General features: G+C 43.7%; 1 protein-coding gene across 1 annotated transcript in view; it reads right to left on the reverse strand.

The window, feature by feature from the left end:
- Window positions 1–9947, reverse strand: part of RIMS2 (regulating synaptic membrane exocytosis 2) — a 649263-nt gene extending 639316 nt beyond the window's left edge. Inside the window, exons 1-2 of the mRNA XM_029222530.1 lie at window positions 9703–9947; window positions 8096–8174 (exon numbers count right to left, since the gene is read on the reverse strand). The gene's annotated coding sequence lies outside the window, so the exon portion shown is untranslated. The remainder of the gene's footprint in view (window positions 1–8095; window positions 8175–9702) is intronic.
- Window positions 9948–14516: the final 4569 nt, after the last annotated feature.

Raw genomic sequence — 14516 nt, forward strand, 5'->3', positions numbered from 1 at the left:
AGAGGTAAGGAGCCAACTGATGGGTCAAGAAAGCCATGCTGAATCAGGCTGGGGCAGCCGTCTGTGGACTTGAAGAGTTGAAGTTACAAAAAAAGCAGCAATTACAAGCAAGGAGAAGAAGTCAGTTGGTAGAGAACAGGCAGAGCAGATGCAGGAGTCTCGTTTCCTTGTGGCTCTCCAACACCCAGCTCCAAAGTCCTGGCCATCTGGCTCAGCTGTACTGGGGGTCCTGTCCCTGGGTTTCTGTGAGATTCCTCCCCACAAATTTCTTGAACTGCCTTGGGGAAAATACTGTTCCTTGTAACAAAATGACCCTCAATCTATACACAACAGAACAAAAAAAGATCAATGTATTAACCAATCCCTGTATTTTCAATCTTTGTGTTTAGTTGCAATAACGAGATGGTTTAGTGGGGGCAGGACAGAGGCAACCACAAAATCATTCAGGCCTATTTTTGAAGCTGGCCCTAAAAGTTAACCTGACTCCCTCCTTTGTTTGGATGAGTTATGGGCATAAAGATCAGAAGACGTCTTCCCTTTTCACTGCGGCCAGCCTTCTCCCTGCTCCTTCGCACACATGGGCACGTGTGTGTGCACCTGCCGGTGGCTGAGCTTGCCATGGGTCACCCACCGGGACCTGCAGCGCACCCTACTCTGGCTCAGCACCTCTGCTGCTCACACCCACCTTTATATTTACCTACCACTTGCCCTAAGATCCCTTGATATAATTTTTGTGCTTTCTGATCCCTTAATCTTTAGTGCCTAGTGAAATGCCTATCCTCAACTCTCTTATCTCCCTAGAGAATATTAGCCTAAACCTTATATATTATTTGACCTAGGTAATAGGTTTCTGATAAGCATTGCTGTAACAGTTTCTTTCATTCATAGTGACACATCTGAATGAGGGATCACAGATTTATTTTGAAAACAGTCCTGCTGTGTTTCTACTCACCCAGGCAACATGCCAGAACCAGAGGCTTCAGGTGGTCATCATTTACCTCTGGAGGCTTCTTTTCCTCCCCAGCAGGAAGCTAGGCCCTTTCTCTTGGGAGAAGCTGTAGTATCCTCTCAGGCATCAAAATGTACTGCAATGTCTTGTTTTCACAAGTCCATCTCCTTTAAGACTGTGCTTCTGGGCTTTCCTGGCGGCACAGTGGATAAGAATTCACCTGCCAGTGCAGGACATGGGTTCGATCCCTGGTCCGGGAAGATCCCACATGCCGCGGAGCAACTAAGCCCATGTGCCACAACTACTGAGCCTGTGCTCTAGAGCCCGCGAGCCATAACTACTGAGCCCACACGCCACAACTACTGAAGCCCGCACCTAGAGCCCATGCTCCCGCAACAAGAGAAGCCCCTGCAACGAGAAGCCCACACACCGCAACTGAAGAGTAGCCCTCGCTCGCCACAACTAGAGAAAGCCCACGTGCAGCAACGAAGACCCAACGCAGCCAAAAAAAAAGACTGTGCTCCTTTCAGAATCTTTCATACATTGAGCACAGAGTACAGAGACTAAATATGGATTATAAAGGGCCTTCTTTTGGGGGTTCTTAGGAGAATTGAAAGTAAATGAATTTAAATTAAGTGCATGCAAAGCATTTGCAGTGTTGTGAGAGTTCCATAAACATTAGCAGCTATTGTTACTATTACGATTATTATTAATAAAATCTGCTTCCTTCCACCTAGCTTTCTGTCTGGGTATCCCTGTGGGTGATGTGCCATTAAGAAATAGGGAACTAAAAAGGAGATAAAACTTGGGAGTTGAAGCAAAATAATGAGTTCATTTGGGGACATTAGCTTCAATGCTTATGAAGAGACCCAAGCATGAGGCTAACTTAAAAACACACACTCCCATTGTCAGGACTCAATAAATGTTGACTAAATGAGAGAATGCTCATTCATTCATTCATTCATTCGTTCCATAAACGAGTTCTTGGCCCTGATTTAACCCTAGCTGTTCAATAGCTTTAAGGAACAGGATCAAAGTAAACGTAATGCTTATTTTAAATTGTGTATACCATTAGCACTATTATGAACGTTATAATACCAAAAAACTGAAGAACACTGATCTATTATATGTTTTTAAATTTCTTTCACCAAATAATCAAATATTTATTTAGTACCTTCTAATATGGGGCTTTAAGGCCCTGTATAAATAATCAATGTTCACTGGGCAGCAACCAATTTTGGATTCACTGTTCAAACATCCAAACTGACCACGAATGTTCTCTAAGGACTTAAGATGCCTGATTTCTTCATTATCCCTCCTTACCTATAACTAGTCCTTAAGTCTCCCTGGTATGTAGATGTCACACCATCTACATACCAGGGAGAATGAAAAATTCTCCCTAATCTGCTCTGTAACTGTAAAACATAGAAGCAAATGAAGAATGAGGAGGAGGAAGGGGAGGAGGTGGAAAAGAGGACGGAGGAAGAAGGAAGGAAAGAAGAAAAAGACAAAAAGACTGTTCTATGTTCACATCGCCAAGTGGGTGGCAGGTGAGGGGAATCGATTGTTCTTTTCCCTTTCTTTTTTCTGAAAATAAGAGGAGTGGAGATTATTTTAAAAAATAGGTTGAATAACAATCTGCTTCCTCTGGTTCTATCAGGTAAGTGTTCTGGCAGTGACTAAGTGGCAAGACTTAATAACCAGGTATTTGGGGCAACTTTTCTTTCCTGAGGAGCTACTGGAAACCCTTTGTATTTACTAACATTTCTCTATCTCCTTAAGCAACACTTTCATATCACCACCGTTCTTATTTTCTCCCTCAGCGTTCTACCCTAATAACCTCACTTCTTCAAACATCTCTGTGCATTTTATTCCAAAAGATTTTGACTGGAAAATCTACTCTTCAGAATGGTCGAAAGCATGTTTCCATTTCAAGATTAGTAAAGGCTCAAATTACAGGAAATTGCTCGTCTTTAACCAGTCAGGTTCTGTTGAGAGCAATTCACTGAGACGTCACTATGGAAACCACAGGTGGTAGCAGGAGGTCAATCCAGTGACTCAGCAGGTGGTACTTCCCTTCAAGTCAATAGTAGCCAGTGCCCCGACAAGATGCCAAGCAAACAGCACACTTTGGGTGTTGCATTTTTTAGGTGGTATACACACTGACCTTCACTGGGCTCAGGTGTAACCAAATTTTAGATGAGCCAAAACACGAGCAGGAAAAACAGCAAGAGAGAAAGATCAGAGTCAAGTGGTGAAAGAGAGAGAGAAAAAAAAGAGTAAACTTCCATTCTACTCAGCTTTGTAAATCACTTGAAAGTTGGCCTCAGTGACTGGAACTGATTACTCAGGGGAAGCTGTAAGGGAAGGATGCGCTTTCCTGTTAGGCTCATTCTTATGACCTGCAAGGATAAGATATTGCTAGATGATGATCAGCTTTGTTGCCTGGAATCTTTTTTTTTTCTTAATGAAATATAAACTGTTAAAAATTTTGCAGTTTTGCATTTTAATTTAAAAAAGAAGGATCCCTGGTGGCATTTTGGTAGCAGCTTGGCTAACTTTGACTAAAGCAGGCTCTCTTGACGATGGCACTATTGACATTTTGGACCGGATAATTCTTCCTTGTGAGGGTTCTGTCTTGTGCCTTGCAGGATGTTAGCAGCATCCATCTCTGGCTTCTACTTACCAGATGCCAGTGACAGTATTACCCAGCCCAAGCTCGCTCTGCTCACCACATTACAGGCCAATAAATTGGGAGACGAGTTGTTGGGGGCATGGGATAACGCCTTGAATCGGAAAGCCAGCAGACGGAGAAAATGGCAGACTTCAAAACACCGTCTTGCCTCAGTCCGAATTCGGGCTCCTTTTATACAGAGGAAGGGGAGGGGGAGAGGCCCACCTTGGTGCCAACCAATGGCTGAGCAGGACCGCTATCGGTGGCACCTGCCCCGCCCCTATTACAACAAACTTCTACCCCTACCCAGTTGGTTGTAACAATAAAAAATGTCTCTAGACATTGTCAGATGTCCCCAGGGCAACACAACTGCCCCCAGTTGAGAGCCACAGATCCAAAGGTAAAACGCCTTGCTCCCAGGTGTCTGGGAGCTGTGAATCCAGACTCTTCTTTAACATTTTTGAGGAAAAAAGTTTTTTAAATTGAACTTTAAGCTTCAGTGCCAGAGGAATAAGACTCATTTCAGAAGTTTTCCCCCTCCCTAGACATTTGCAATATATGTGCCAAGTATAATATATATATACTATATATAATTACTTTATACTGTTTTTTAGAAAATGCTTCTGTCCATTCATTTTATCGACCTCTCTCTTTGACTTCAAGTTGAGAACTCCGTCATCATACTTGAGAGTAAGCTCTGTGACCACTCACCCTCCATCATTTCCCTCTACACTGCCCTCAAGTAAACATGAGAAAGAAAGATGGCAAATATGGAAATTTTCAAAAGTGATCAAATGTCTTTTGGATAGGCCAGAACACTGTACTAGTACTAGGGTTTCCATCACTGAATACCCTTGCCCATCACCTTCAATAAGCAAAAAAATCTGTGGTCCTCCTTTATGTTTTGTAAAATTTAAGAAAAAATATAGCACAGTTAAAAAGAAATCAAGCAAAAGGGAAAACTGGGGCTTTGTTTTTTAACTACATGACCGGATATATGTACTCTCATCCCCTGTCCCTTAAGAGTAACGGCTGGGTCCTGTTTCAGTTACTGTGATTACTCTTCAACAGAACAATAACATCAGAAAGGTATCTTGTAAACATCTATTTGGCCTAACTTTAAATATTTGATTGAATTTTGGTATATGGATATATTTTCAATAATTTTAATCAATTATTTCAATTAATTTATTCAAATTGAGGTGTGGTATGGGTGACAAAAAATACCTTGAATATTTTCATCAAAATGAGTTTAACCAGGGACTTCCCTGGTGGTCCAGTGGTAAAGAAACCACCTTCCAATGAAGGGGACGTGGGTTCGATCCCTGGTCGGGGAACTAAGATCCCACATGCCACGTGGCAACTAAGCCCGCACGCCACAACTACTGAGCTTGTGCGCCACACTAGAGAGAAGCCCACGTACCGCAACGAAAGATCCTGCGTGCTGCAGCTAACACACGGTGCAGCCAAAAAATAAAATAAATAAATAAAATGTTAAAACACAACTTACATTGATTAAAAAAAAAGAATGTAACCAGCTATAATGCATAGTTCAATTAATTTAATCAACTTTTTGTTGTATCAAATATAATTTTTATTATTAGAACCATCAAAAAATTGAGCCACATGTTTTTTATTCATGCATGTGGACGATATTTTTTTTTTTTACTATTTCAGGACAAAATATATTTTAAGGCAGCATTCTCCTTACATAGGGACATTCTGCATTCCTCGGCTTATGGAGGACAAAGGCATTAAGGAAAAAGAGCTAAGTCATGAAAATACATAACTAAAATCATAAGCAAATATTCTACCAGGGACCCAAGTTTGGGTTTTATTTTATGTCAGCAAACACTTACTGAGCACCCACTATATGCCAAGTGCTAAGTGTTGAGCTTGGCTGCTTTCTCTCCCACGGTCACTCCCAATCACGTAACAGTTACTTTCACTTAAAACCAATATTAAATTAATATCACTTAAGTGAATATCACTTAAGACAAATATTTAAATAGCACCTTACAAATGAATTGCACTTTCACTTACATTAATTTCAGGATAAGTAAAAAACTTACTGTGCACTTAACAGTGATCTGAGATCTCCTATAGGAAAATACGAATCGGTATTAAATCATAATGACAATGGGAATGAAAGTGGGTGGCTGTAGCAGCCACAGGAATGTGCCACTCAGATCTCCTTCAAGAGAACTGGCAGTGGGGAGCGTCGTTTCCAAGAACCCCAGCTGCAAAGCCTCTGGATCCACCACCAGGCTCCTGTCGAGCTACACTTTCCTGGGCTGTTCCCAGCCAGTGACTGACCACAGCAGGGGTCTTAGTGCTGGCCTGTCATCAAGGGGCTCAGGGCTTCTCTGACAGGCAACTCTATCTCAAGGACTCCCCATTGGCTTGGCTAAAGGCCTCCTAGAGCTGCATTGCAGTCTAAGGCGCTTCCTACTCAGACCTTCTTTCCATCTCCTGTCACAGGTGTCAAGCCTTCAATACAGGTGGAAGGCTCTTGCCACCTACTCCTGTTCCCTCCCCTTTATCCTTCACACACAGTTCCCTCCGATAAATCTCTTGCTTGTCTAACCCTGATTGGTGTCTCTTTCTCAGAGAACCTGAACAGACGCAGGTGATACTGGGAGTGATTCAAGAAAACACATAGACAGTAAGATGGAGTTTGGAAATAGGCTCACTCACTGCCTGGCTGATAAAAACTATCCTGTGGCCCAATTGCTGAAGATTTCAGTGGTGATGACCTAGAAAAATATCCTGATGAAGGAAACTACCATTGCAGGTGTGATGATTCAAGCATCTGAAAGATAGGAGGGGCAAAAAGCCTGTAAGGATTGCAGAGTCACTGGTAATTAAATTGCATTGGTGCCCTGCAGAGCAACAAAGAGGGCCATTAACAATTAAATGTAAGTGTGAGAGCCAGAGACTAGAAGCTTTGCTGGCTTCCAAAGAGGCCCTCAGCTGCTGCAGTAAAAGTGCAGACAAAGCTGAGAAGCAGACAAAGGATTTGATAATGAGAGTTGTAGAGCTCCTGAGACATTTAAATGCTCAGCCAGTGTAGGTCTGTTATGTTGAGGACAGGGCTCTGGTAGAGAAAACAGGATTTTGAAATATGGGGTGGGAGATCTCTAAGGATGTCCCAAGGATTGGGGCACTGCAAACCTCCCTGAATCCCTAGAACTTGGAGAGGTGGTCCACCCAAGGGCTAGCACTTCCCCATATGGGAAGATACTGCAGAGGCTTCTCCCTTGCAACGCAGCAGGTATGGAGCTCTCCCCATCTACACTGCATGCTGCCAGCCCAATAACTGAAGTTAAATTCCAGCATTTCTTGTCTGGGGATATGTTGGCCTTGACAAGAGAGGGAAGAGTTTACACATCAAAGGAGCCATGTGTACACTGGCAGGAGCCAGGGGAGTGCTGCTGCAATTGGATTCTAAGGGGGCTTGATCAAGGCGGCAGGAACATAACACTGAAAAAGGAAGAACGCGTTGAACTGGGGGCACTTTCTTAATTCATGGGATTTACCACCCTGGCAAGGACTCAGGAGATGGGGCAAACGTGTGGCTCTTAGAAGCCTAGAGAAAGTGATAGCCAATGTTGAGCAAAGTGGAAACACCTGTGTTGCTTTGGTAGCCTATAAACGAAGAAATGAAGAGCTGAAGGAAGTTGGCATGCTGGATGGATATATTATTATGTTAGGCTAAAACCGATTATGTTCCATGGGAAAGCCTAGAAGACACACCATTCACCAAGGTCAACAGGAATGTGCTGGTGAGAGGAGCACTAACATCACCAAAATGTTCACTGCTGGCTCTCCTCTGCAGGCCAGAGCTGGGCTCATTAAAATCTATGGTGACCATACCTTTGCCCCCAAATATATACCAGTAATAGAGGTCAGGGCGTGGTGCTTCACCATTAGAAGCCAGGAGGCTGTAATGATCAGCAAGCCTGAGGGACAGCCAAATAGCCTTAATCTGCAGGGAACTGTGAAAACAAGGCATGGTGTCCTTTAGGCAAAACAGATGGGCATCCAATGAGGGTACTCCTTGATGCCTATAACCAGAAAAAGGCAAGACTGTAGGAGTAGGGGGGCCAAGTGTAGTCACAGTAACAAGCGCAAGCTCTTGCTCAGTTACCAGACCTGAGCCGGCTTTCATATCTGGAACCACTGACTAGAGAGGTGGCTGGGTCCCTAGGAGGAAGGACCTTGCGAAACCACAGCAAGTATGTGCAACAGTGGTTTCTCAAAAGGACCTATGACCATTTACTCGGGGAACTGTGAGAAAGGGGGAATAGCTAGATATTGCAAGGACTTTTGGACCCAGAGTTTGATTCCCAAAGACCTAAAGAGTCATCATGACCCTGTTAGAATGGAAGCTCATGAGGGCCATTTAATAAATGAAGATCTATCTAAAGTCTAACTTATAGACTGGGTAAGTTATAAGTCCAAGGACTTACCCAGTTGTCGTTTCCTCAGTTCCCAAATGCATAAATGGGAATGATGTAGCTGGAGTAAACACCATATTGAATCCCTGCCCTGTAAGGTAAGAGGGTAAGGAAAAACAAGTAAAAAACTTCTTAAATTTCACCCCATCCTCCCAACCAAGGTAAATCTAGCAAATAAAAAAAACACTGCATTGGGGGTGGGTAGGATAGGGAAGATTAGTGCCATCATTAAGGACTTAAAATATGGGGGCAGGGGGGCAGGGAGAGGAGCAGGTGTGGTTTCTTTCATATCTGTTTGTCAGTCTGACCTCTGCGCAAACCAGGTGGATTCTGCAGAATGACTGTAATGTCAATGCAAGCAGGCCCAATCACAATTGCTGTGATGGACATAGTACCGTTGCTAGAGCAAATGTGTTGCTAGGCCTCAGGTACATGGTATGCGCTTATTGATCTGGCAAATGCATTTTCTATTTCAGTTTAAAAAGAGGACCAGCAACAGTTCACATTCACATGGAATGAATACTATTCATTTAATTTTGCCCTTGGGCTGTTAACTCTCCTGCACTCTCTCATAGTCCAGAGAGATCTGGACTGACTGGACATCCCACAGAACATTACATGTATCCATTACATTGATGACATTCTGCTGATTGGACAGGACAAGCCAGAAGTGACTAGTACCCTTGAAGCCTCGGTAAGACATATGCAGTCAAGAGGGTGAAAAATTAATCCTATGAAAGTTCAGCGATCTGCCACTTCAGTGACTTTTTAGAGGTCTAGCGATCAGGGGCATGCCACGGTATCGCTTCCAAAATATTGCATTGGAAGGAAGCACTGTGCCTGGCAGGCCCCTTTGAGTTGTGCAGGTAACATATTCCACACCTAGGAATATTTATGCTCTGGCTCATATGTTGGGTAACATGGAAGCCTACCAGCTTTGCATGGGGCCCAGGGCAGGAAACAGTGCTGCAGGAGGCTGTGGTGCAAGCAACCCTGAAACTTGGGCCATAAGATCCAGCAGACCTTCCGGTATAGGAAGCATCACTGGTGGGAGAGATGCAGTGTGGAGTTTATGACAAGCCCCAGCAGCAGAATCACAACACAAGACTCTAGGATTCCAGAGCAAAGCCGTGTCATCTGCAGCGAATTAAGCCATTTGAGAAATAGCTCCTAAAACGTTGCTGAGCTCTGGTAGACACAGCATGCTTGACCATGAACACCAAGTAACCATGTGTCCAGAACTGCCTGTTATGAGTTTAGTCAGACTCACCAAGATATATAAAGTTGTATGAACTCAGCAGCAGTCCCTCAGAAGACAAAAGTGGTACGTATGTGATTGAGCCCAAGCAAGACCAGAGGATACAAGTAAGATGAATGAGCAGGTAGCTCAGACCTACACGTCAATCACAGTTGCATTAATGCTGTTTTCCCCATTTGTACCTATGGCCATATGGGGAGATGGGGTACAACCAGCTGAAGGAGGATGAAGCCCAATACCGGAGGGTTGGCTTGGCTCAAATTGTGGGTGTGAGACACAAATGGACCACGGCTGCATTAGAGACATATAAAGGGGTGGGCCTTGAAAGACAGTAGTGAAAGAAAATCTGGGAGCAAGGTACCTGCTCATAGTTTTATGTAGAAGTGGCCTTAGGTGAGATTCCTGGGAAGTGGTCAATGGCTGGCCCTCTGGTGAGGGTATGGGCATCCACCATAGAAGAGGCACTTTCATCAACAACCAAGTAGATAAAATGATCCCATCATTTGACACTGGCCACCCTAGAAGAGGCAAAATGGGCACATGGATAGAACTGCTTGTGGCAAAGATAGAGGCTATGATTGAGCCCAACAGATGAACTCCCACTTACCAAAGCTGATCTAGCTATTGTGTTTCTGACTGTCCGATCTGTCGGCAACAGAGACTAATGCTATGCCAATATGGTGCTACACCTTTAGGAGAACGACAGACCACTTGGTGTCATCTAGACTACACTGGATCCTTTTGATTCTAGAAAGGCCAGCAATTCAACTTCACAGGGATACCTATTCTGATATCCCCAGATACCAGAGCTACAAAGTCTCAGCCAGCACCACTATTTGGGTGTTAATAGAATGCCTAATTCACAGGCATGAATCCCACCCCAAAACAGTTTTTATCCAGGGGATCTATTTCAGCAAAGGAGTGAGAGTGGGCCCAACCACAGAACCCACTGATCATATCACATAAACACAATTTGCAGTCTCACAGATCACTGGAGTGGTCTACTGAAGACACAACGTAAGCACCAGCTCAGAGGCGACATGCTGAAAGGATGGGGTACCATGCTTCAGGATGCAGTATATGCATCAAATCTCTCGGATACAAGTGATGGCTCCAATTACCATCACTTCCAGTGACCCACTGGAGGACTCTGCTTACCATTCCTAAAACTCTGGGCTCTTCAGGGTTGCAAGAATTGGTCACCAAAGGGGGTACACTCTTACTAGGGTACACAGCAAAAGTCCTACTGAACTACATGCCATTACTGTCACCAAGGTACTTTGGACTTCCTATGTCCAGGGACCAGCAAGCTAGAAGAGCAGTCACCCTTCTGGCAGGGGTCACTGATGTTGCTCAACAGGAGTCGGGGGGATGGGAGAACTATGTGCAGAACACAGGTGACCCGTTTGGTGCCTACTGGTATTCCCTCGCTCCACTGCAGCTGTAAATGGATATGTGTAACAACCCCAGCCTGATAAGGGTGTGATTAGCAAAGGTTGGAACCCCTCAGGAATGAAGGTTTGGGTCACACCATTAGGTAAGCCACCAAAACCTGCTAAGGTGATAGCTGTGGATGAGGAACATTTAAAATGGATGATGGAAGACAGGATGAATATTAGATGTGGCCCTTCAGTGACAGGGGATACCGATGATCCAACTCAACTCCTCCTTAAGCAAAGTACATAGAAATCACGGAGTTGCTCCCCAATCCTGCAAGAAGTGGGTCTGTGGGGTGCAAGGGGTGCAGCTATAGGAATGTTCCGTTCAGAATTCCTTCAAGAGAATTGGCTGCAGGAAGCATAGCTGACTGAGTCCCTGCTGAGGGGTCCTGGCCTCCACCGCTCTGGATTCACTGCTGCATTCGCTGCAAGGCCAGGCTTCCCCAGGGCTGCTCCCTGCCACTGACTGAGCGCAGAGAGGGTACCAGCGCTGGCCCGGTCTTGCACAACATGGGACTCTTCTGACAAGCAGCGTGCGCTCGAGGACACCCCAACAGCCTGGCCCAACCTTTTTCAGAACTGCACTGCAGTCTGAGGCTCTTCCTAGCCGGTGCTCCTTCCTTCCTGCTCTCCTGTCCCAGGAGTCAAGCCTACAGTACAGATGGAAGGCTCCGCCTGCCTCCTCCCGCGCCTCCTCTTTATGCTTCAAAGACACTTCCCTCCAATGAATCTCTTGCGACATGTCTTCCATAGGCATCTGCTTCTTGATGGAATCAAACTGACACAGAAGCTCAGATTTACAGACCAGTATTTGCATTATTTTCTTTGAAACCACACCCAAACTAAGAGCAGTACAGATGCCCCAGAGAACTTTGTTCACCTTGTCAATCAAGTAATTCGAGGCCTACAATAGCTCCTAAGGATTAAAAGGGAAATGGGTGATATTATCAGCCTTGAGAAAAACATGATGAAATATTTAAGATATCCAAGAAAGCATAAAAAATAACAGAATGAACACACAGCTTAAAAAAGAAACCTTATCAGGACTTCCCTTGTGGTGCAGTGGTTAAGAATCCACCTGTCAATGTAGGGGACATGGGTTCGAGCCCTGGTCCAGGGAAGATCCCACATGTCGCAGAGCAACTAAGCCTGTGCGCCACAACTACTGAGCCTGTGCTCTAGAGCCCGCGTGACACAACTACTGAGCCCACGTGCCACAACCACTGAAGCCCGCGCACCTAGAGCCTGTGCTCTGCAACAAGAGAAGCCACCCCAGGGAGAAACCAGTGCACCGCAGCGAAGAGTAGCCCCTGCTCAACGCCAACTAGAGAAGGCCCGCGCACAGCCATAAAGACCCAAAACAACCAAAAATAAAATAAATAAATTTATATATATATAAATAAACCTTATCAAAAGAGTTGAAATCTCCTGTGTATCCCACTCTGACTGTACCCTTCTCCCACTCTCCAGATTTTGATCTTTAACATCGTTGTGCATATTATAATATTTTTACTACAAATATATGTTGTTTTTTGGGGGCTGTGCTATGCAGCATGCAGGATATTAGCTCCCCAACCAGGGACTGAACCCTTGCCCCCTGCATTGGGAGCAAAGAGTCTTAACCACTGGACAGCCAGGGATGTCCCTAAATATATGAATTCTTAAACAACATATTTTTGCTTTGGATTTTTAATTTCTTTTTAACTTATAATTTCCTAAAAATTAGACTTATATGTATTTATAATACAGTTTATTAAACTGATGACTAAAAAAAAACGAACCTTTGTACAAAGAACTATTTGCAATTCAGTGAGATTTAAGTGAAATTATTTAGCAGAAATGGATCAAAGTAACAATGCTGAGAAAAAAGATGTTTTATTATCTTGACTTGACCATATGTTATAAATTACTGTTTATAAAAGTTATATATAAGCTTCTAGACTAGGGCGGCACAAAAGCCATGTGAATGAAAGGCTCTTAGTGCTCCAGCTAGGAGTCAGTGCTGTGCCTCTGAGGTGGGAGAGCCAACTTCAGGACACTGGCCCACAAGAGACCTCAAAGCTCCACGTAATACCAAACGGCAAAAATCTCCCAGAGATCTCCATCTCAAAGCCAAGACCCAGCTTCACTCAACAACCAGCAAACTACAGTGCTGGACACCCACCCTATGCCAAACAACCAGCAAGACAGGAACACAACCCAATTCATTAGCAGAGAGGCTGCCTAAAATCATAATAAGGCCACAGACATCCCAAAACACACCACCAGACGTGGATCTGCCCACCAGAAAGACAAGATCCAGCCTCATCCACTAGAACACAGGCACTAGTCTCCTCCACCAGGAAGCCTACACAACCCACTGAACCAACCTTAGTGACTGGGGACAGACACCACAAACAACAGGAACTACGAACCTGCAGCCCGAGAAAAGGAGACCCCAAACACAGTAAGTTAAGCAAAATGAGAAGACAGAAAAACACACAGCAGATGAAGGAGCAAGGTAAAAACCCACCAGACCTAATAAATGAAGAGGAAATAGGCAGTCTACCTGAAAAAGAACAAAGAATAATGATAGTAAAGATGATCCAAAATCTTGGAAACAGAACAGACAAAATACAAGAAACGTTTAACAAGGACACAGAAGAACTAAAGAGCAAACAAACAATGATGAATAACACAATAAATGAAATTAAAAATTCTCTAGAAGGGATCAATAGCAGAATAACTGAGGCAGAAGAACAGATAAGTGACCTGGAAGATAAAATACTGGAAATAACTACTGCAGAGCAGAATAAAGAAAAAACAATGGAAAGAACTGAGGACAGTCTCAGAGACCTCTGGGACAACATTAAACCCACCAACATTCGAATTATAGAGGTCCCAGAAGAAGAAGAGAAAAAGAAAGGGACTGAGAAAATATTTGAAGAGATGATAGTTGAAAACTTCCCTAATATCACAAAGGAAATAGTTAATCAACTCCAGGAAGCACAGAGAGGCCCATACAGGATAAATCCATGGAGAAACACGCCAAGACACATATTAATCAAACTATCAAAAATTAAATACAAAGAAAACATATTAAAAGCAGCAAGGGAAAAACAACAAATAGCACACAAGGGAATCCCCATAAGGTTAACAGCTGATCTTTCAGCAGAAACTCTGCAAGCCAGAAGGGACTGGTAGGACACATTTAAAGGGATGAAGGAGAAAAACCTACAACGAAGATTACTCTACCCAGCAAGGATCTCATTCAGATTTGATGGAGAAATTAAAACCTTTACAGACAAGGAAAAGCTGAGAGACTTCAGCACCACCAAACCAGCTTTACAACAAATGCTAAAGAAACTTCTCTAGGCAGGAAACACAAGAGAAGGAAAAGACCTACAATAACAAACCCAAAACAATTAAGAAAATGGGGATAGGAACATACATATCGATAATTACCTTAAATGTAAATGGATTAAATGCTCCCAACCAAAAGACACAGACAGGCTGAATGGATACAAAAACAAGACCCGTATATATGCTGTCTACAAGAGACCCACTTCAGACCTAGAGACACAGACAGACTGAAAGTAAGGGGAGAGAAAAAGATATTCCATGCAAATGGAAATCAAAAGAAAGCTACAGTAGCAATTCTCATATCAGACAAAATAGACTTCAAAATGAAGACTATTACAAGAGACAAAGAAGGACACTACATAACGATCAAGGGATCGATCCAAGAAGAAGATGT

Source organism: Monodon monoceros, unplaced genomic scaffold, assembly GCF_005190385.1.
Source record: "Monodon monoceros isolate NGI ecotype Baffin Bay Population unplaced genomic scaffold, NGI_Narwhal_1 Super_Scaffold_14, whole genome shotgun sequence".
Taxonomy (NCBI): domain Eukaryota; kingdom Metazoa; phylum Chordata; class Mammalia; order Artiodactyla; family Monodontidae; genus Monodon; species Monodon monoceros.